Source organism: Rhinopithecus roxellana, chromosome 13 (assembly GCF_007565055.1).
Source record: "Rhinopithecus roxellana isolate Shanxi Qingling chromosome 13, ASM756505v1, whole genome shotgun sequence".
NCBI lineage: Eukaryota > Metazoa > Chordata > Mammalia > Primates > Cercopithecidae > Rhinopithecus > Rhinopithecus roxellana.
In genome coordinates this window covers 26223097-26245218 of record NC_044561.1, presented here as the reverse complement: position 1 = coordinate 26245218, position 22122 = coordinate 26223097, and the positions used below count along the sequence as shown (strand labels likewise).

General features: G+C 55.7%; 1 protein-coding gene across 2 annotated transcripts in view; it reads left to right on the top strand.

The window, feature by feature from the left end:
• TAFA5 (TAFA chemokine like family member 5) overlaps positions 1-22122 on the top strand; it is a 267862-nt gene that overhangs the window by 96330 nt on the left and 149410 nt on the right. The gene's annotated exons all lie outside the window — the stretch shown is intronic.

Below are 22122 nucleotides of genomic sequence, written 5' to 3'. Positions count from 1 at the left end.
GACCCTCGCTCTCCTCTTTGCAGGGAGGTAATGATAAAAGGAGTGGAAGCTGGGGGACTTCCACGGTGGGCCCCTGACAGATGGCCCCAGTGGTGACCTTGTGGAAAACCCAGGAGCGGCCCCTGCCAAGTGCTGAGCATGTCTGTGGAGCAGATGAGGCCATAGGCACTGGCCACAGGACTACGCTGTCTGGAGAGGAATTTGCACACATTTGCAGGGGTGCAGGGCTGGTGTTCTTGGGATTTTGCCTGGCTTCTCTGGATCCCAAGGTCCTGGGCAGGTGGCTTGGCCCCTGGTGGGTGGAGTCTTTGAAGTGCAATCTGGAATCTTCATGCATAGCTGGGCCACCTGGACAGTGGCCATTGTGGTCTCTAGAGAGTTCCTCGAGGATGCGGCCCCTTTCTCCAGACACTGTTGCAGGGGGCGGGGAGGGAGGCCTGCCCTGCATCCCCTGGATGCAGGACGGGTTCCCACCACGTGTCTGGCTGGGCTGTAGTGTGCAGGGCAGCCAAAATGCACCCTCCAGGTAATCAGGGCCCACCCCATATGGGGACTCTGGTGAGACCCAGGACCTCCACCCGGCCCCCTGTCCAGGGTGCACGAGCCAGGCCCGTGTTGTCAGCTGTGTCTGTTTGTCTGTGGTTTCCCTGTGGCTTCATGGCATGTGCAGGTCTCTCTTCATGATTTGGGTGTAGTCCTTAGGGTGTGAAGGCCGTCGTCAGCTGAGAGTGTTCTGTGGGTGGGTAGCTCTCCTTCCTCCCAAATTTGGGGTGACCTTCTGTGTGGAGGCCCATGATGGTTTACCATGCATCCCGGGGCTCTGGGACGCCGTGGGCACGAGTTCTGGAGGGGTCTGCACACCTAGGTTCATCTCACAGACCTTGGGGTGGGCAGAGGGTCCTGGACTGCAGGGACTCGCCCTTCCTTGCAGCTCCTGTGCTTTGGTGGTGAAGGAAGGGCTGTGTCCTCAGCCACACTGGGAGCTGCTGCCCTCGCGTGGAACAGGAGCAGCTGTTTGTGGGCAGGCCAGGTGTGGGCTGCAGGCAGGCATTTAGGGAAGTCATGGCTCCAGGCACCAAGGAGGCAGTGGCTGTTGGCCCTGCCTTTTGCTGCGTTTCTGTGGACTCCTAGCCCAGGGGGGTCCCAGGATAGCTGGTGTCACCTGAAGTGGCCGAGGGGCACCTGGTCCTCTGGCTGATGGGGCTGCTTTGTGGGGTAGGCCAGGCCCTGGCTCCCTGGCCCTCAGGGTAGGGTGTGGGTTCCCCAGCTCCCCTGCCCTCACACGCACCCTTCCAGCCACCTGCGTCAGCATGCTCCAAACACAACCTTCTGCCCTTGACTTTTCTTCTTCTCCTTTTGTGTTTTAAAAACCAAATCAGCGCTTCAGAAGGCCTCTGGAGCTTGGAGGACCCACGCAGAGGCTGCCTTCTGCCTGCTTGCCCTCAGGGGCTGCTGAACTTCTCCCACCCAGGCTGAACTTTCTGTCTCAGCCCCCGCACTCTCCCAGCCAGGCCGGCTCCTTGTTCCTGCCCATTTTACTCCAGAAGGGAAGTAGGCAGGCCCCGGTTATCCTGCAGGAGCCTCGAGCCTCGCTGGCCAAGCTCCATCTGTGCATAATGGGTGCTCCAATGGGCTGGGGGGTCGGTCCACGGGAGAACTGGATGTTCACCAGGGGTCAGCATTGGCCTTGAAGTGAGGGGAAAGGTCATCTCGGCAGATAGGTGGCAAGGTGGCAAGGTGGCGAGCCCCTGGGGCTGAGCACAGGGGCCTCTGGTGAGAGGGGCCTGGCCGTGAGCGCAGTGACTGCTCTTTGCCGTCACCTCCTTTGCTCCTCAGGCCACCTGCGCAGAGGGTGTGATCCTTGCATGACTTTGCCATTGAGGAAATGCAAGGGCGGAAAGTGCAGTCTTGGCGGCGGCCCCAGAACCAGGTGCCCTCTCTCCCGACCTTGCTCCCTGGATGGGGCTGTGCCGCCCGTCCTGAAAAGCTCTGCTGAGGCATTGGGGGAAGGAAGGCATTCTGGCAAGAGGAGGGATCCTTCAGAGGGTCTTGGGCAGGGTGGGTGCTACCCTCAAAGTTTACAGTGCTCCCCTCACCCTATCCCCTGTGTTGGACTCTAAGTGGGTCCCCCATGGATTGAGGCTGGTGGCTGCTGGATGTCGGGGCTGGTTTCTGGGCTGTGGTCTCTTGCTGTGACAGTGGGGACCTGCGGGGGTGGGGGTGTGATTTGGTGCCACCTCCCTGCCTCTGTGGCCTCCCAACTGGGGCAGGGCAGGGCCCGGGGGTTCTAGAAGGCCCTTGGTTCAGGTGAGTCAGTGCCCTTGGGGACGCTCCTGGCAGAAGACTCAGGAATCCGTGGGAAGACCGGTCCCCAAGACCATTCCAGCTGGACGGCGTGGAGGCAGCCTGGCCCCCATGTGATCTTCCCTGGGTATATTCAGAAGAGGTCATGGAGCTTTTACAATACACACTCTTCAAAGCCAGCCTCTGCCTCGGAGAAGGCGGATTTTATTAGCCAGTTACCTTTCTTCTCCTCCGATTACAGAGGCAGCCAAGCAGGCCTCTGATTCGCTTCACCGGTGGAAGAACACAGGCCTTGCTTATAAATAACTCTGCACTTTGCAGAACCGGAAAATCCATCTTCAGACCCTCCTGTCCCCAGGGAATGCCTGCACGGTGACAGCTCCCTGCTCCTGCCCGCCGGCTGCCTTGGGGACAACCTTGATAGACACGCCGGCCTCAGTTTGGCATGCACGTATTGAGTACCTGCTGTATGCCCGACATGAGCTGCTTGCTGGCGGAAGGTGACCAGGGGGTGGCTGGCTGGGGGTTGGTGGGTTTCATGGGACCATTTATGTGAAAAGGCAGAGTAAGGACTTGAGTTGGTGCACCTGTGAGAAATGTACACTTGTGGGGTCAGTTGGAGGTTCCCAAAGACAGAGCCACCTGGAAACCAGGGTCGGTTGGAGGTTCCCAAAGACAGAGCCACCTGGAAACCCAGGGTGCTCTCTCATTCAGAAAAAGGGCCTTTGCAGATGTAGTTAAGGTCAGGATCTCAAGATGATGGGAACTTGAATTAGGACACACTCAGAGTCCAAAGACAAGTCCTTAGAAGGGAAGAGAAGAGAAAAGAAGCAGACAGACAGGAGAGGGGGTCTCGTGAAGACACAGCAGGGGCTGGAGTGATGCGGCCACACGCTGAGGAGCACCCACAGCCACCAGGAGCTGGAAGAGGCAGGAAGGATCCTCCCTGGAACTTTGGGAGGAAGCGCAGGCCCAGAACACCTTGATTTCCAACTTCTGTCCTCCAGAACTGTGAGAGCAGAAACTCCTGTTTCTAAGCCACGGGTTTACGGTGATTTGTGACGCAGCCAGAGGAACCGGATATAGCAGGCACAAGCCGAAGATCTTGTCACAAGGGATTGTAGCCCACATGTGCATGCATGTGTGTGTGTGTGTGTGTGTGTGTGTGTGTGAGCGCCCATGTGTGGGGGTCTCCAGGCAGCATGGCTGGCGGATGGGGCCTGGGTCTGATTCGGGTCCACCTCATCTCAAAGAGGGCCCAGAGGGGACAGATGCTTTGTCAGCATGAAGGGGAAGATCTGGATGCCCGTCCTGGAGGTGGAATGCCATGGAGGCGAGGGCTCTTGAGTTGGGGGTTAAGGAAGAAGCTGGTTTTCCCGAGGAGATGGGGGTTAGGGTGGCCAGCCCAGAAATTCTTAACGCTCCTCCTCACATAAATTCAGCATTTGCCAGAGCGAGGGCATGCACCGCTGTTGGCCTGCAAGATGGTTTTATGCGGATGCGGACGGGCATTTGTTATTTTAATAGCTGTATATCTGCTTTTATGGCTACCTTCTATTTATGGCAAAGGCGCTGGCTTTCCATTCACAGGGTGATGGAAGGTTTCTTTTCAGTAGTGAGGTGACACCTGGGTATGGTGCAACCCTGGGGGGTTCACAGGGTGGCCCAAGCCTGGGAGACACTGTTTTGGCTTCTCGAGTGTCTCCTAAACACCCGGTATAGAGAAGGGGCTGAGCCTGGGCCGAGCTCCCCTCCAGGGGCTGCCACACACAGACTCAGGACCGTGACTCTGAGAGCCCACTGGCTGCTATACCTTTGAAAGTGACATTTTCATTTTTTTAATCCAAAAGAAAATTGTGAAAAAGATCAACGTTTATGCCCAGACTCCTCCAAGCCATTTCCTATTCCAATTGGAATCAGTTGTGACCAGCTTCACAGTTACCTGGCATGTTATTAAAAATGGGTCTGATGTTTAGTCTTTTTATTCATGACTTGTTTTGTTTTGTTTTGAGATGGAATTTCACTCTATCACCCAGGCTAGAGTGCAATGGCGCGATCTCGGCTCACTGAAACTTCGTCTCCCAGGTTCAAGTGATTCTCCTGCGTCAGCTTCCCGAGTAGCTGGGATTACAGGCACCCATCACCACTCCCAGCTAATTTTTGTATTTTTAGTAGAGACAGGGTTTCTCCATGTTGGCCGGGTTGGTCTCAAACTCCTGACCTCAGGTGGTCCGTCCGCCTCAGCCTCCCAAAGTCATGATTTGTTCTTAATGCCCTAATTTATCTTAGTTGAAACACACAGTTCTCTTTTCTCTTAAGTTGGTGGCTTGGCCTTGAGAGCAACCTGAAGAGTTCTGTGTATTAAGTTGGTTTCTTCTTGTCTCTGGGATGGGCTGTGAGTCAGGAAGAGGAGAAGGTTCCCTTAGTGAATCTTCTAGAATGGACCGTGGTTCCCCTTGGGTGGAAACCGCCCTCCGAGCCGCAGGCAGGAGTGGGTGTTCCCATCACAGCCACCTCTCTGGGTCCTGCCCACTCTCCTCCCATCCCCGTGTGTCTGATCCCCAGGGCTTACAGTGCCTCAGTTGCCCCCATCCATGGCCTTGCTCTGGAGGGAGAGCACAGACGGAGGCAGCCAGGAGTTTCTGGGAGTTTCCGAGGCCTCACGTTGGACAGAGACATCTTGTTGCTGCAGGGAGTGGGCGCTGACCAGGGGGTGCCCCTCAGGGCTCCAGACAACAGGAGAGAGCCCGCTCCAGGGCAGTGGGGTCACAGGGGGAGGGAGTGACCAAAAGCAGCTGGAGGGTGAATGCTGGAGCCTGGGCCTGACCCTGAGCTGGCCTGAGGGAGGGGCCAGGGCCAGCTGAGCCCTGAACTGATGTGGCCAGCACGTTCCCCAGGTGTGGCAGGAGGAGGAGGCACTGGGCTTGCGGAAGCCCACGTAGCTTGGGTCCAGCGCCTCCCAACCTTCCCCACGGAGTCTGCCTCTCAGGGAAGCCAGCGTCCTGGGTGCCTGGGCCAGGCGTCTCTCTCCCCAGGCAGGTGCCTGGGATGCAGTGCCCCAGCCTCACGGCCCCGAGTACCCTTCAGCCACTGAAGTGTGGTGGGTGGTGGTGATGCCTACGGCCCCGGGGCACCTCCCCTCCTTAGCAGGCCTTGCCTGGATTGCAGGAGGCAGGAGGTCCCCGGCAGGTCCCGAGGCTGGTGGGGCCTCCTCAGTAGGCTCTGTGGGGCCAGCCTTGGTTGGGCCCCACCCTGAGGCCTGGGCCTGAGCCAGTGGTGGAGTTGCTGTTGTGGTCAGTGACCCAACCATGGTGCTGACCGCTGTGCCCAGGGCACTGTGCCAGCCTCCTTTCTATGGGCTGCTGGTCTGTCCCCGACACTGTACGGTGGCCCTGGACGTGAGGGTGGCAGAGCCTGCGGCCTCCCAGGGTTGAGCCTTGGCTGTCCCCTTGCTGGTGTGTGACCTGGTGGCTGTGTTCCCCATGCCCTGTCTCCTGCCCTGCACGCAGGATTATGATAAGAGGACCTTAGAGGCTGTGGTGCGGGTGAAGTGAGAACCACTACAGGCAGGGGCTTGGGACCCTGTGCATAGCTTTCTGCTATTGTTGCCTCATGCCCAGCCCCGGGTCCAGGTCTCTTCCACCTCCTGCACCTCACACAGTCCTCAGGGCGACTCTGGCGTGACTGATCGCCATGGACTCTCATGCTCCCGTTGGCTGCCGGCCATCTCTGCATCTTGCCTTTGAGAGGCTGCACAGCCCGGCCTCTGACGTGGGCTGAAGAACCACGAAATGGGTGCTCCGGGCACTGTCGTTTGTCTTTTAATCTCTGGGGCCTACTCCTCTGTGCTCTCTGTGTCTGGTTGGTTTCTGCTCCTTCCTGAGCCCGAGGCCAGCCCAGGACCCCACCTATGTCGCCAGCGGCCCAGCGTATAAAGCGGAGTCTTGGAGCTGGTAGCCGAGGTAGAGGAGGGCTGCAGAGGCTGAGATGCAGCTGGTCGGGCCTGGCCCCTCCATTTTGCAGATGGGGAAATGGAGGCACGGGGCAGGGGAGGGACTGGCCCAAGGCCACGTGGGTCTCAAATTAGTCATGGTGACCGATGTGAAGGAACATGTCTTTTCAGGCAAGGTAACTGCTGTGGGCCTGGCACACACCTGGTAGAGGCTTCTGAGCTGGCTGTCCGGGCTGGGTGAGGGGTCTCAGGGCAGAGGAATGCTGGATGTGGCTGGGGTCAGGGCTTAGGGACTGCTGGGTTGAGGATGGCTAGGGCCGAGTTGAGAGAAGCATCCCGTTGGCCCAGCACCCCAGGTGGCCGTGTTGGTACCAATTGCTCAAAATTGCAGCTTCATGTTACAGCCCCGTTGGGTGCCTTCCCACTGTGCCCTTGGGTGCAGTGAACTCTGGGAGCCACCGCAGCCCAGGGAGTCCCCAAGCAAGGCCAGCTGGGACCATCCCTTAGTATGGCCTCCCTAGGCCTCCACTTCCCAATCTGTGAAATGGGACAGGAAGAACTCCCCCGAGCTCCCCCTGAGGCCAAGTCCTGTTGCCCTCCTGCCCCGCCGTGGCCCCCAGTGCAACTGTGAGCATCCCAAGGTGGTGAAGGGGCCCTTATAGCACACAGAGCGCATGGCCCTGCGGCCCAAGGAGAACCCCTTAGTGTCGGTGTCGGCCCTCATTTTTGTTATTTTTCCTATTATTTTCTCTATCTTCTGAAGTCCTTCTGTAAGAAATTATGGTTCCCTGGGAGACCCATTGTGATAAATGCCAGAAAACAAAAGCCTTTTGCCAGGGCGCTGAGGCCTGTGGATACTCCCAGGCCCTGGTCCTGCTCCTGTGCCCACAGAGTGGCCCTGTATTTGCTCTCTTCCTCTGGGATGCACAGGGGCGGTGAGAGAGAGGCAGGCGGCTGCTCTTGGCCAGTGGAACTGCCCGGCGTTGGGGTGCAGCCGAGACGCAGCGAGGCTTGGGGACTGCAGACCTGTCCAGCAGATCCTGGCAGGCTTCGGCTGTCTGACCCACTCGGATGGGCGAGGAGAGAAATAGGGGACCAGCGGGACATTCTGGGGTGCATGCAGCGGGGAAGCTGTTACTGTACTCTGAGCACCCAGTGCCCATGTTGACAAGCTCGGGGGCACACACACGACTGTGCACAGGCAGCCTTTGAGGGCTGCGCCCACGGGGATTAGAAGATGGGACTGGAATAGGGAGGGCCTATTCCCTATTCCACCCCCTCAGAGACATAGCTTGAAAACAAGGGCGATGCAGGACTCCAGCATCTCACACAGTCCTCAGGGCGGCTCTGGCGTGACTGATCACCGTGGACTCTCGTGCTCCCGTCAGCTGCCGGCCATGTCTGCGTCCTGTCTTTGAGCAGCTGCACAGCCCTCAGCTGTGGGTGTCCAGAGCCTTCTGCAGAGGCCAGACTACCACTCAGTGGCCCCTGCATTTCTGTTGTCTACCAGGAGCACTGTCTGTATTTTTAAGAGGCAGACAGATAGCAGTACGGACAGACAGATGGGTGGAAGGACGGGCGCTCTGCCAGGATGCTCCACTCAGCCCTGGAGGCAAGTTTGCAGCTGGAGCTGAGTTTGCCTCCTGGACACATTTTTTTTGTGTGTGTGTGTGTGCTCAGAGCAGCCCTTGGGACTCTCCCGTGTCCCCAGCACACCTTCAGCTGAGCAGGGTGCCTGCACCCCTGAAGGACTTTGCAGACCAGCTCTCCCTGTCCACACTGGGTACACAGAGCCCCACGCAGGGTGGTTCTAGAAAGAAGTGCTGCCTTGAGCGCATGGCCGGGTGGCGGTGGTAAGCCTGAGTCTGGCTTTGGAATTAGGCCCCTGAGTGTGGCCCTGCTGCGCTCGTAGCCCTGAGTTTGCCGCCTGCATGCCCCAGGTGGGACCTGCCAGTGACAAAGCAGCTCCCTTTCCACCTGCTCAGGGGCCGTGCAGCCATGGGGCCTGGGAGGAGGTGCCTCCACCCCCCCGGTCAGCTCCAACCTCCAACTTGAGGGAGATACTGGTTCCCCAAATGGTTGTCCTCATGTTTCCCTCTGCCCTGCGCCTCAGTGGGGATGTGGTTGTGCTCGAGGGCTCCAGCAGGCATTAGCGGGAGTGGTTGCAGCTGACAGAGCAGAGACCGTCCTTGTCCTGTGGAAGAGGCCGGGGAAGTGGACGTGTGTGTTAGATCCACAAGTGCCGCCGGTAGCTATGAGGAGCTCCCCGGTCAGGAGAGCCCAGGTCTCCTCTCTGGATTGAAGCCACTGGGGCTCTGTGGGGGCCACCGAGACAGCCTGCATCCGTTCCATGGACAAGCCACAATAAGGGAGATATCACACATCTTCAGACGTGCTGCCACAAGTGATGTAGCGGGCAGCCTGCCCATCAGGCTGCAGGGGACAGGGGTGCCTCTGGGGACCGGTTCAGAGCAGCCCTAGAGGTCCTCTTGCACCATTTAATTAGTGTCTGCACGGGGTCACGCTCACATCAAGGTGCTCTAATCCTTTAAGAACTGAGCTTGTCTCCAACTACAGCTGAGTTACAAGCTGCATAAATTAAAACTTCTCATACATGGTATCTTGTAGCCTTATTAAGTGGCAAGATTATGCAAAAAAAAACCTCTAAGTATGATAATGCACCTTTCGCCGTGGTTTGTAACAGGACATTTGTTATCTCTCATTCTGCTCTAATTAAGCTCCATTCCGGAGGAATTAGTGGTATTACTGTTTAAATCTTAAATTTTGTGTTAAGAAAGCGTGTTCCAAAGCTTTTGAAATGCATCTTGAAAGCACTGCCTGAATTAACAGGTTTAACAAGGAGTGAACGTAGGAATTTCAAAGCTCGGCTAATCTGTGGAAATTATGGTAGCTGTGCCAGATTTATTTTTCATTTAATTAAAACAAAAAGTTGTTTTGCCGAAAGTTATCCGGGTAAAGTTGTTTCAGAGAAGGCAAGAAGCAGTGTTGAAGAGACGTGGCCTTCTGGGGCCCAGGACTGAGCGTTGGTTTCTGTTGAGCACGCTGCGCCTCCCTGGCCTGTGTGTCTGGGTCTGGGCTCTGGGCTCCCGGCCCGGGGCTCTGGGATGGCATCAGGGGTAAGAGACAGCAGCCGCCTCCTGGCGTGGCCCTCGCTGATTAATGCTCCTCAGCGCAGCACATTCTCAACATTGTGTCAAGGGGCAAGGCTGAGAGCGTGGTTTTATTACTGTTTTTGAAAATCACAGGCTTTATGTTTTAGGGCGGTTGTAGGGCTATAGAGAAATTGAGCAGATGGTACCGTTTCCATGTAGCCTCTCTCCTGCCCCTCCCATCGTCCCCACAGGGTCCTGTGATAACAGCTGGCATGAGGGAGGCGTGTGAGTGACAAGTGAGGAGTGACATTGGCACACTGTTATTAACTGAGGCCCATGGTTCACACCAGGGCTCACTCTTGGCCTGGTGCATTCTGTGGGTTTGGACCCACGTGTCATGATGTGCGTCCGCCGAGATTGTAGCATACAGAGGGGCGCCACGGCCCTAGGGCTCCTCTGTGCTGGATGCCATCATTTTCATTTCATTTTATTTTGTTTTCGAGACAGGGTCTCCTTCTGTCACCCAAGCTGGAGTGCAGTGGTGCGACGTCAGCTCACTGCAGCCTTCACCTCCCAGCTCCGGTGATCCTCTTGCCCCAGCCTCCTGGGTAGCTGGGATCACAGGTGTGCACCACCACGCCCAACTAGTTTTTGTATTTTTGTAGAGATGAAGGTCTCGCTGTGGTGCTCCAGCTGGTCTCAAACTCCTGGGCTCAGGCGATCCTCCCGCCTTGGCCTCCCAAAATGCTGGAATTCCAGGTGTGAGCCACCGCACCTGGCCCACTTTTAAAAGAACACCAGAAAGTACCATTCATGTAAATTTCTTTACCTTGTGAACCACCACTGATGGTTCCAGAGGGCAGATGGTCAGTGCCTTCCCTGAGCATGTCCCCAGAGTGTCCCCAGGAACACCTGCCACCCCCTTTCACCACTCCACCGTGGCCCCCATCACCTGGGCCTCAGTTTCCCTGCCGTTTCCCTCTCCTCCCGCTGGCTCACATGCAGAGTGTCCTGGGAGCCACCTGCAGTCCCTTTCACCACTCCACCATGGCCCCCATCACCTGGGCCTCAGTTTCCCTGCCGTTCCCCTCTCCTCCTGCTGGCTCACATGCAGAGTGTCCTGGGAGCCATCTGCAGCCCCTTTCACCACTCCACCATGGCCCCCATCACCTGGGCCTCAGTTTCCCTGCCGTTCCCCTCTCTTCCTGCTGGCTCACATGCAGAGTGTCCTGGGAGCCACCTGCAGCCCCTTTCACCACTCCACCATGGCCCCCATCACCTGGGCCTCAGTTTCCCTGCTGTTCCCCTCTCTTCCTGCTGGCTCACATGCAGAGTGTCCTGGGAGCCACCTGCAGCCCCTTTCACCACTCCACCATGGCCCCCATCACCTGGGCCTCAGTTTCCCTGCCGTTCCCCTCTCCTCCTGCTGGCTCACATGCAGAGTATCCCGGGAGCCACCTGCAGCCCCTTTCACCACTCCACCATGGCCCCCATCACCTGGGCCTCAGTTTCCCTGCCTTTCCCCTCTGGCTGACTCACTTGTGAGGGGAAACCCACCACATGTGGTCATATCTGCACCTCAGCTTCTGGTTCTTGGCTGAGTCTGACTTCATCATGCCCTTCATCGTCATCCTTTCAGAAAACTGTCACGGACACTTCTCAGCCGACTGGCTGCAGACAAATGTGGTAGGCACAGGCTGAGCTGCTGCTGTCTAGGAGTGGAGACCCTGGTGAGGCTGGAAATGCCCCAGAAGGGGGCTTCAGAGATGGAGAAGGGACAGCTGGTTGGACCAGCGCATGGGCTGATTACGATGACTTGATCGTGACGCTGATGGCGTGAACACAGGAGTCCCGGCCCTCCGTGGTGGGGGGAGTATATCTGTCAGGGTTCTTTAGAGAACAGAACCAGTGGGACTTCGAGAGAGTGAGAGGGAGAAAGGTTTCCCTTTTTAAAAATAAGCTTCTGCAGTTTCGGAGGCTGTCAGTTTGAAATCTGCAGGGAAGAGGGCAGGCTGGAGACGCAGCGAGAGGTGCAGCTGGCGTCATGAGGCCTCCGCTGGCGAATTCTTTTCTTGCTTGAGGAAGGTGCGTCTTTTGTCCGTTGAGACCTTCACCTGCTTGGATAAGGCCCACCCACAGTATGGGGGGGCCATCTGCTATATCCTGAGTCACCGATTCAGGCATTACTCTCATCCAAAAAACTCCTTCGCAGAAACATCCAGAATCATTTGACCAAACCTGTGGGCACTGTGGGTCTGTCAGGGGCACACGTTACCCATCACTTGGCGGTTATTTCAGGGGGGCAGTGGTGAGGGGCTGGCGCTGTGATCATGCTTGGTGTTTATGGCGTGGGGCAGAGGGAGACCACACAGGAAGGGACGTCTCCTCTTGGTGCCACCTCCTGGGAGACTGGCCATTCCATGGGTCCAGCAGTGGCGCATCTTAGGTGAGTGTGTGAGTTGACCTCATGTAGGCTGCCATAGTGTCACCAGCTGACCTGGTTTCACTCACACTTCTGACACCGAATGTGTCGGTTTTTCACACCAACCAGTTCTCCAACTTTCCAGACACCAACTGAATATCTGGCCATTTAATTAAATTGTCCTCTAATTTAATTTGGTTCTCAGACTACTACCCAGAGGTAGCTGAGTCCTCACCGAGGAGGACTGAGTCCCACAAGACTGCTCCTCCTTCAGACATCAAATCCAAATGCCACATGGTCACCTGTATTTCTGACTGACTGGATATAAGTCGGAGTTTCCACCACCTGCTCCTGGCATTCCATCGTTTGCTAGAATGGCCCACAATCCTCAGGAAGCCCTTTGCTTGCCATTCTCTGCTTGTTGTAATGAACAGACTTAGCGTGGCACACAGAGAGCATGACTGCAGGGCAGAGCCCGGCATCCCTCACAAGCTGGGAAGTGGACGGGGCCTGATGTGACAGCCCTGGACCCGGTGCATGCCAGGAGCATGATGCGTTTGCAGGAGTCTCTTCCACTTCACAGGCCCTGCCTTCTGGAGGGTTTGGGAGCTGCCATGGCCGGCCGGCCACAGAGACCTGTCGGCTGCCCCTCGTTCTGCTGGAGCAGACTTGCTCGACCCCAGCACTGCCGACGTTTGGGGCAGATCATTCTTCCTTGTGGGGCGCCCTGTGCTTTGTGGGGGTTTGAGCAGCATCCTGGGCCTCTACCTCCAGTTAAGATGCCCACAGAGGCCTCCAGGCTGAGCATCTCTGCTTGAGGGGAGCTGTCATGTCCTAGAACACAGGCTGGGGGCTGCTGGTCCAGCAGGAGCCTTCCTGCCTTGATTCCCTCTTGGCCTGTGGTGAGTGTTTGCAGCTCTCCCCTGTCTGTCTCCTGACTTTCCCTGGGCTGGGCTGGTCTTGTTTTGTCACTGTTTCTGCCAGACCGTGAGATTCCAGTGAAAATAAAGCAGCAGTGGATAGAGGGGCTGAGTGTGACCCCCCGAGGCCCTGGGACGTCTTTTACCGTTGTGCTGTCACAGCTGGCATCTCCCCTGGTCAGTTACTACTGTGCAGCATCCCCAAATAATAGTGCAGGGGGCACATAAGTGAGGATGTGATGAAGAGAAACGGAGGAGTGGACCAGGAGGGTGCCCAGGGGAGGATGGTGCCCAGCCCTGCCGAGATGGCGCCTACCATGGGCAGTAAGGAGGTCTGCGTGAGGGATGCAGGGACACAGGAGGCCAGGGCAGGATCCTGCCTCCTACGTGCACAGGTCCAGTGGGGATCAGAGCGGAGGCCTCGCGCCAGCTCTGGGAGATGAAGGGGCCCGAGGCACCCCTTGTAGCCACGTGGGCTTTGTCATGGTTAGGCCTTTTCACTCTGTGTTCCGAACTGTGCAGTGTATACGTGTGGGCAGAGATGTGTGCACGTGCACATGCTTAGGGCTTTGCATGTGTCTGTATGTATGACTTCATGTGTGTGCATCTTCATTGGTGACGTGTGTGCAATAATTCCTCCTCCCATTTTATTTTCTCTGGTTTGGGTTCCATTCACCCAACTATGATATTGGAAATATTACATGGAAAATCCCAGAAATAAGCAATTCATGAGTTTTAAGTTGTGTGCCCTTCTGAGTAGGGTGGTGGCAGCTCCCATGGTCCCACTTTGTCCCACTCGGGGCATGAATCGTCCCTTTGTCCATCAGACCCAAGCCTTAGCCGCTGCGTGCCTACTGGTCACTTCATAGCCAGGGCAGTTATCGGATTGACCATCCCGGCGAGGCACGCAGGGCTTGTGTTCAAGGTCAGTAGAGCCTGATGCTCGGTCCTGGTGCTCATGTCATTCCCCTGGCTCCTTTTCCTCACATAGCCATGGTGCCATCTTGGTCATCCAGAAGAAGGAAATACGTACAGTCAGATATTTACACGGAGACCCACGTTCACATGGCTTTAATTACAGCCTGTTATTAGAATTGTCCTGTTTGATTACTAGTTATTGCTGTTAATTTACACACTTTGTCATAGGTTTGTATGTAGAGGACAAAAACGTGGTGTGTGTAGGACTCAGTACTACCCTTAGTTCCAGCATCCACTGGGGGTCTTGAATGTATCCTCTGCAGAGAAGGAGGTTCCTCTCTCTCTTCATATATCCTTGTATATGACATGTGTGTGTACCTGTATATATCCTTATATCTTTTTTTTTTTTTTTTTTGAGATGGAGTTTTCGCTCTTATTGCCCAGGCTGGAGTGCAGTGGCATAATCTTGACTCACTGCAACCTCCCCCTCCCAGGCTCAAGCGATTCTCCTGCTTCAGCCTCCAGAGTAGCTGGGACTACAGGCATGCACCACCATGCCCGGCTAATTTTGTATTTTTAGTAGAGACAGGGTTTCACCATGTCGGCCAGGCTGGTCTTGAACTCCTGACCTCAAGCGATCCACCCACCTTGGCCTCCCAAAGTGCTGGGATTACAGGCCTCCGGGAACCACCACACCCGGCCCCTTGTATCTTTTGAATGGGTCCTTTACATTGTACAGATTTTAGAAGGTGCAAAGCAGCATTCTGCGAAGTTTTCCCCTGAACCCAGTTCTTCTCCCTCCCCTTCCAGGTATGTGTGTTCTACCTAACACAAGTGCACACCTGCGCACACACACACCCCACGCCATCTGCGAGAGTGTGCTCTACGCCTTTCCACGTTTCACTCCTTTGACATATTTCTGGAAGCCCTCCCTAGAGCAGTGTGCAGCAAGTGGCCTCGTTCCTCCACACAGTCGCACACCATTCCGTCCAGTGCAGGCTTTGATTTGTTGATGGGCTGTCTCATGGCCGGCATGTACAGACTATGCCAATGTGAGCGACGTGTACCTTCCAGTCCCTATGAGTGGGCACACTGGTGGGATAAGCCCTCGGAGGTCTGTGGCTGGCACCAGCCTCCATCAAGGGCAACTACAGGACCCTCTGGGTGGTGTGAGAATGTGTCGACTGCCCAGCCCACATCCAGGGCACATGCTCTCCGCCCTCCGCATCTTCCCCAAGCCACAGTCAGTAAAGGGCCTCTCCTTGTAGTTTGAATTTGCACCTCATCCTCAGAGGCAGTGTGCATAGGGGAGGGAGACAGGAGGAGATGGCTTGGAGGAATGCACAGGCACCTGCCTTTCTGGGGCCACCCTGCCCACAAGCACACCAGCCAGCCGGTCCTGGACATGGGGACCTGGCTTGGGCTCCAGGGTCCCTGGGTGACGGCTATGTAGCCTTCTCCAAGTCACTGAGGCATTGTGAGAATGGGGACCCGTGGGGTGGCCCCGAGGACCTCACTGGCGCTGTGGATGGAACACGCCCAGGAGGCATCCGTGTAGTGGGGTCCATCAGGGTTTCTGCCCTGAGCACTTTTCACCTCCTTGCAGTTTGTATTCTTGGCCCATTTTGCAGGGAATGTTTGTGTCCTGGCTGTATGACTCCCTGTTTTCTGTGGCATGGGCCCTGTGTCTTTGTGGTAACAGAGGTATCGTATCCTGGACCATTGTGGCCTGTGGTGTAGACAGGCTTGGCTTGCTGCACATGTCTGTTGGACTCTGGCTCTGGCCGTTTCTCAGGGGACTGTGTGGCCCTGCAGTGTCCGATGCCTGCCAGAGTCCGGTGACGACCTGGTGAAGGAATGAGTCCGTGGGTGACAAGTGAGATGGTTTGGCCGGATGCTTGAGCTTCACAGATGGAACCTGGACCCTGAGAGGTTACTGGTGTCACATGGGGCCATTGAGATGTGCGGGGCTGGAGGAGCCTCTGCCAGTCTGTGAGGCCGATGCCCCTGAGGCCGAGAGGCCCAGACAGGGACCCCCCATCCCCTGCTCTGCCAATGCCTCCTGGACGTGTTTCATCCACAGCCGCAGTGAGGTCCTCAGGGCCACCCCACCAGTCCCCATTCTGACAATGGCTGCGTGACTTGAAGAAAGCTACACAGCCATCACCTAGGGACCCTGGAGCCCACGCCAGGCCCCCCACATCCAGGGCCTGCTGGCTGGTGTGCTTGTGGACAGGGTGGCCCTGGAAAAGTGGGTGCCCGTGCATTCCTCTGGGCCCTCTCCTCCTAGCTCCATCTCCTGTGTGCACTACCTGTCCTCAGTTCTGGTGAGGGGAGGGCTTGAGTGCCCGGAGGCTGCTCTGCCCACGTGGCATTGCTGGGCCCACCCACTCAGTGGTGAGTCATGGACAGATGAGATGCCCACCTGAGGGAGGTGGCCACAGCAGCACCACGCTGGGCAGCAGGCACATGTGGCGGGGGGTGATCGCCCGGGGGACAGTGGTGCCAGGTGTCTGACAGTCTCATTGTGCCCCCGCCTGCTGGAGGAACATTAAGGCAGGGCTTCCTTTTCCACCTCTGCCCTAGGAGGAGCCACTACAGGGCCCAGGGGATGGCTCAGAGGTGCCAGGGTATCTTCTGGACCTGGCCTGCCTGTCCCCAGGGGCATGGTCTCCCGCAAGGCACTGTCCTGGCCCTGCGCTGAGCAGAAGGGCGGACACACAGATCTCCCCCAGCCAGCACGGAGAGGTGCAGCTGCCTCTCCCTTTTGCTGGAGGTTTTACATTCTGAGGAGGAGGTTTTGCTTCCTCAAATGTAGCTTTTATCATAACACAGGCACTGCTCCCGCCTGTGGTCCTCTCTGGCCGGGCCAACTTGACTGAGAAGTAGCAGGTGGAGCCTCAAGGGGCTGGCGGAGTGGAGGACCCTGGCTCCCAACTCATGCGCCTCAGGGAGTGCACAGACGGGAAAGCGAATGGGGGGCAGTGGTCAGAGCCCCCTGTCCTGGAGGCATATTCCCCATTGTTCACTCTCCTCATTATTTTGGGGACCTGTGGACCCCAATGACACCCATCCGGGGGTTTAGTTTTGATAATCTAGGTATTCCCGTGGACAGCACTGGACTGCACATGTCTCATTCACACCCTGTGACAGGTGTGCAAGCTGCCGTGGATGACTTCTCCCTGTGTTATAAATGAAGGAATTGCAGCTCAGAAAGGGGCATCAACGTGCCCGGCCACACAGCACAGGCAGCCGCTGGACCCCTCTTGGCCACAGTACAGGCAACCTTGGACCGAGTGTTTGCATCTCAGGCACCGCGTTCCTTGTTTTAGGACAACACTCTGACCCTGTATGTGTGCTTTGAGGACCTTCGGTGCCTCTGGAGTCATTTGTGACTTGGGCATGTCACCACTCAGACATGTCCTCTGCATTTTGCTGCAGATTCCATGGCGTTTTCTCATAGTGTTCCAGACTGGTTCTGGGTTTGAGCTGCCGTGGTGGGTGGGGACAGCAGGAGATGGCTCCTGCCCAGCAGGGCCCTTGTGGGAATACCTGGGCTGGCACCCACTTGATTTGCCAGGCCACTCTGGTGCTGCAGGGAGTGCTCAAGCTTGGGAGTCTACACTCCTGGGCTCTGGCTCTGATCCCTCCACTCACTGGCCTGGGGCCAGGTCCTCTTGCTTTGTTTTCCAAATTTCTCCCATGGAAGGTGAGCACATCTGGGAGGTGTGCGAGCCCCCAGCTAGCTTGTGGTGCCCTTGTGATGTAGCTGTAGCCCATAGATTTTTTTCCCTCCTTCCACTCTTATAATGTCCTCCAAGGAAGAGGACTTTGAGGAGGATCGAGGGGCCCAGGGCAGGCTGGGTGCATTTTCCTTTTAGGTTCTGAGGAGGAGGAGATGGATATTACAGTAGTAATGGTGGTGTGGGAGATGATACTGTGAATATGATGAGGGTAATGAGGATATAGGTGGTGATGGCAATGAGGAGATCTTGGCGGTGTTGGTGTTAATGACGGTGATTATGGAGATCATGGTGTTGCTGCTAGCGATGGTGATGATGCTGTTGATGATGATAAGGAAGAGGTGGAGGACTGAATGATGATGGTGATATGGTGATGGTGATGGTTATGATGATGATGGTGATGGTGGCAATGATGGTGATGATGATGGTAATGATGGTGATAGTGATGGTGATGGTGGTGGCAGTGATGGTGATAGTGATGGTGGCGGTGATGGTGATGGTGGTGGCAATGATGGTGATGATGATGGTAATGATGGTGATAGTGATGGTGGTGGTGATGGTGATGGTAGTGGTGATGGTGATGGTAATAGTGGTGATGGTGATGGTAATGGTGGTGATGGTGATGGTAATGGTGGTGATGGTGATGGTAATGGTGGTGATGGTGATAATGTGGTGATGGTGTTGATGGTGATGGTAATCATGGTGGTAATGGTGATGATGGTGGCAGTGATGGTGATGATGATAGTGGTGGTGGTGATGGTGATGGTAATGATGGTGGTGATAGTGATAATGATGGTGATGGTAATGATGGTGATGGTGGCAGTAGCAGTGATGGCGATGGTGATGGTAATAATGGTGGTGATGGTGATGATGATAGTGATGGTAATGATGGTGATGGTGATCATGATAGTGATGGTAATGATGGTGATGGTGATGATGATAGTGATGATGGTGGTGGTGAAGATGGTGGTGGTGATGGTGATAATGTGGTGATGGCGATGGTGATGGTAATGATGGTGGTGATGGTGATCATGGTGGTAATGGTGATGGTGGTGGCAGTGATGGTGGTGATGGTTATGGTGATGGTGGCGGTGGCAGTGATGGCAATGGTGATGGTAATAATGGTGGTGATGGTGATGATGGTGATGGTAATGATGGTGATGGTGATGATGATAGTGATGATGGTGGTGGTGAAGATGGTGGTGATGATGGTGATAATGTGGTGATGGCGATGGTGATGGTAATGATGGTGGTGATGGTGATCATGGTGGTAATGGTGATGGTGGTGGCAGTGATGGTGGTGATGGTTATGGTGATGGTGGCGGTGGCAGTGATGGCAATGGTGATGGTAATAATGGTGGTGATGGTGATGATGGTGATGGTAATGATGGTGATGGTGATGATGATAGTGATGATGGTGGTGGTGAAGATGGTGGTGGTGATGGTGATAATGTGGTGATGGCGATGGTGATGGTAATGATGGTGGTGATGGTGATCATGGTGGTAATGGTGATGGTGGTGGCAGTGATGGTGATCGTGATCATGGTGGTGATAGTGATGATGATGGTGATGGTAATGATGGTTTGATGGTTATGGTGATGGTGGCAGTGGCGGTGATGGCAATGGTGATGATAATGGTGGTGATGGTGATGGTATTGATGGTGATCATGGTGGTAATGGTGATGATGATGGTGATGATGGTGGTGGTGGTGGCAGTGATGGTGATGGTAATAACGTTGATGGTAATGGTGGTGATGGTAATGTGGTGATGGCAGTGATGGTGATGGTGATGATGAGCGTGATGGTGATGATGATGTTGGTGACGGTGGTGATAATGGTGGTGATGGTGATGGTAATGACGGTGGTGATGGTAATGATGGTGGTGATGGTGATGGTATTGATAGTGATCATGGTAATGGTGATGATGATGGTGATGGTGATGATGACGGTGGTGGTGGCAGTGATGGTGACGGTGATGGTGATGATGGTGGTGACAGTGATGGCGATGGTGATGGTAATGGCAATGATGGTTGTGATGGTGATAGGACCTACTTTTTTATGTGTTACTGTATTTCATCCACCATCTTCTTTAATTCTAACAGCCCAACTAGGATGCAGGCAGGCACTTTACATGTGAGATATCTGAGGTTTCGAGAGGTTAAGAAACTTGCCCAAGGCCCAAAGTTTGTACGTGGGAGGCCTCTAAATTTGAACTTCAACTTGAGCCTGAGTGATTCTAAAATTGAGGCCTTGCCCCCTCACCCTGTGACGTATACTGAAATTGATTAACATTCACTTAGAGGGCTGTAGCAGGTCCTTGTATCTTGTCATAGCCATCCCAAGTCCCCACCCACAGTTGGGATGCCTGGTGCAAGGCATCCTGGGGCATAAGCGTCCATGAGGGCAGGTTCCGGGAAGCCCAGAGTCCCTCATGGGTTCACAGCCCCTGCAGTGGACAGGGAAGGGCCTGCCCCTTGGGGTGGATCCCCAGCTCTGTGTGCTGGGTGGCTGGAGGAGGCAGCAGTGGGAGATGACTCAGCCTGGTGAGCCTGATGAGTCAGCACAAGGTCTGACCTTGGGAGGCTTCGGAGCTGGGCACCTGTCCTGCCATGTGACTGCTGGTGCACCTGCCCCAAGAGCCCCGTGAGAGTTAGCAGCAGGGCTCCACTCTCCTCCACCTCCTGGAGGTCATTGAGTCCCTATACCAAACCCTGGGACCCCAAAATCCCACCTCCAGGAATTTGTCCTAGGGCACAAGGAGAGAGAGACGGAGACCTCAAGGCCTGCTCCCTCTGGAGAATCATGGTGGCGAACCGTCGGAGACAGCGTGCACTCCAGGTTGCAGACTGAGTGGATCTCAGCCCCAAGGGATACTCCCTTCCACAAGCAGAGAAAATTTGTGATATTTTGAGAACTGAAAAAAAGTAGGTTTAAGCAGCAGGCAGGATGATCGCAGTGTTGCTGTAGGTATTTGTCTGGATATAGATGTGCATATTTCTATGAAGACATCCGGAAAGCTGAAATACTGAAATGAGGATTTGGGGAAATGAGGATTTGGAGTGGCTACGACAGTGGTGGGATTATCTGTGGAACTTACTTTCTTCTCTGATTGTCTTCTTTTTATACAAAAGCCGTGTTTACTTTCATATGCAAAAGCCTGTTATTGAAAAGCGGTTTTGCTGCTGTTCTCTTTGCTGTGGAACTGGCGTCTGGGATTCAGCCTGGATTAGTGATCGCTGCTTACGAGTGCTGCGTGTTTCCCCTGCCTGGCTCCTTACCTGGAGGCCTGGGTGCAGAGGGAAGGAGACATGCTCTTGACGGGAGGAAAGGGGCCTGGGGTGCTCTGATGATTTAGTGCAGCCGAACGCTGGGGCTCCGAGCCAGGCCCTTGCCCGTGACGGCCAGTGCCGGGCCTGCTTCACGTGACAGTACACGCTGACTTGCTTCCATGTTTTGCTTCCACTCTGTGCCCAGGGCAAACAGTAATCCACGTCCTGCATCACTTTTGCTGATGCAGTCACCACGTGTCCTCAGGGGTCTTAGGGGCAGATCCAGGCCAGGCTCTTGGGATGTCTGAGGAGGAAGCTGTGTCCCTACACAGTGGGACCTCACCTAGGCCTGCAGGTAGGGCCTGGTCCCGTTAGCCTCAGAGGCAGTGCATGGACCTGCGACCAGCCTGGGGCAGGTCTGTCTCGGGTTCTGATTAGGGCTGGCCCACCCATCCCTAGTACCTCAGCCTGGCGCAGGTCTGTGCTGGGTTCTGATTAGGGCTGGCTCACCCATCCCTAGTACCTCAGTCTGGGGCAGGTCTGTGCTGGGTTCTGATTAGGGCTGGCCCACCCATCCCGGGTACCTCAGCCTGGAGCAGGTCTGTGTTGGGTTCTGATTAGGGCTGGCCCACCCATCCCGGGTACCTCAGCCTGGGGCAGGTCTGTCTCGGCTTCTGATTAGGGCTGGCCCACCCATCACTAGTACCTCAGCCTGGGGCAGGTCTGTCCTGGGTTCTGATTAGGGCTGGCCCACCCATCCTGGGTACCTCAGCCTGGAGCAGTTCTGTCCCGGGTTCTGATTAGGACTGGCCCACCCATCCCTGGTGTCTGCGAGATTCTCAGAGTCAAGTGCAAAATGGGGATCAGGGAGGCAGGGGTGCCAGAAGGGTCTGCAGCCAGCAGACCCAAAGGAGAGTGGTCCAGTTCATTTAAACAAACAAAATCCCTCAAAACCAAAACTTTCCATCTTTTGCTTGGTCTAAGTCCTGCCCTTTTCTGACCCCCCACCCCCGGGGGTCCTGAGGAGTGAGGGAGCTATGACTTGCGGGGAGGGTAAGGTCATTTCCCTTTGGAGAAATTCTGCTCCTCCTTGGGTGGTAGGAGGTCCCGGGCCCACCCTTCTCCAGGCCTGGGGAATGTGGAAGGAATTCTCACACCACGGCAGCTCAGGGCTTGGGGCTGGACAGACAGAGCGAGGCAGTGAGCCAGACCCTCCCACGTCCCTGGGCTGCCAGACCCCTGCTTCTCGGGGGTCTTGGTCTCTTTTCAAGACCCACCACTGATGCTGATTTTGTTTCTCCTCTGAAGTCAGTAAATGTCTATGATGTGTTCAGGAAATACAGAAACAGCTCAGGAGACCCTGTCATCCAAGAAGCCTCCTGTTTTCTCACTGTCCAGCACAGTAGCCGTCAGCCATATTCACGATACCTCCTTCCAGTCCTTTTTTCTCCAAACATTTATGCTGCTGAAGTGTGCGCTGA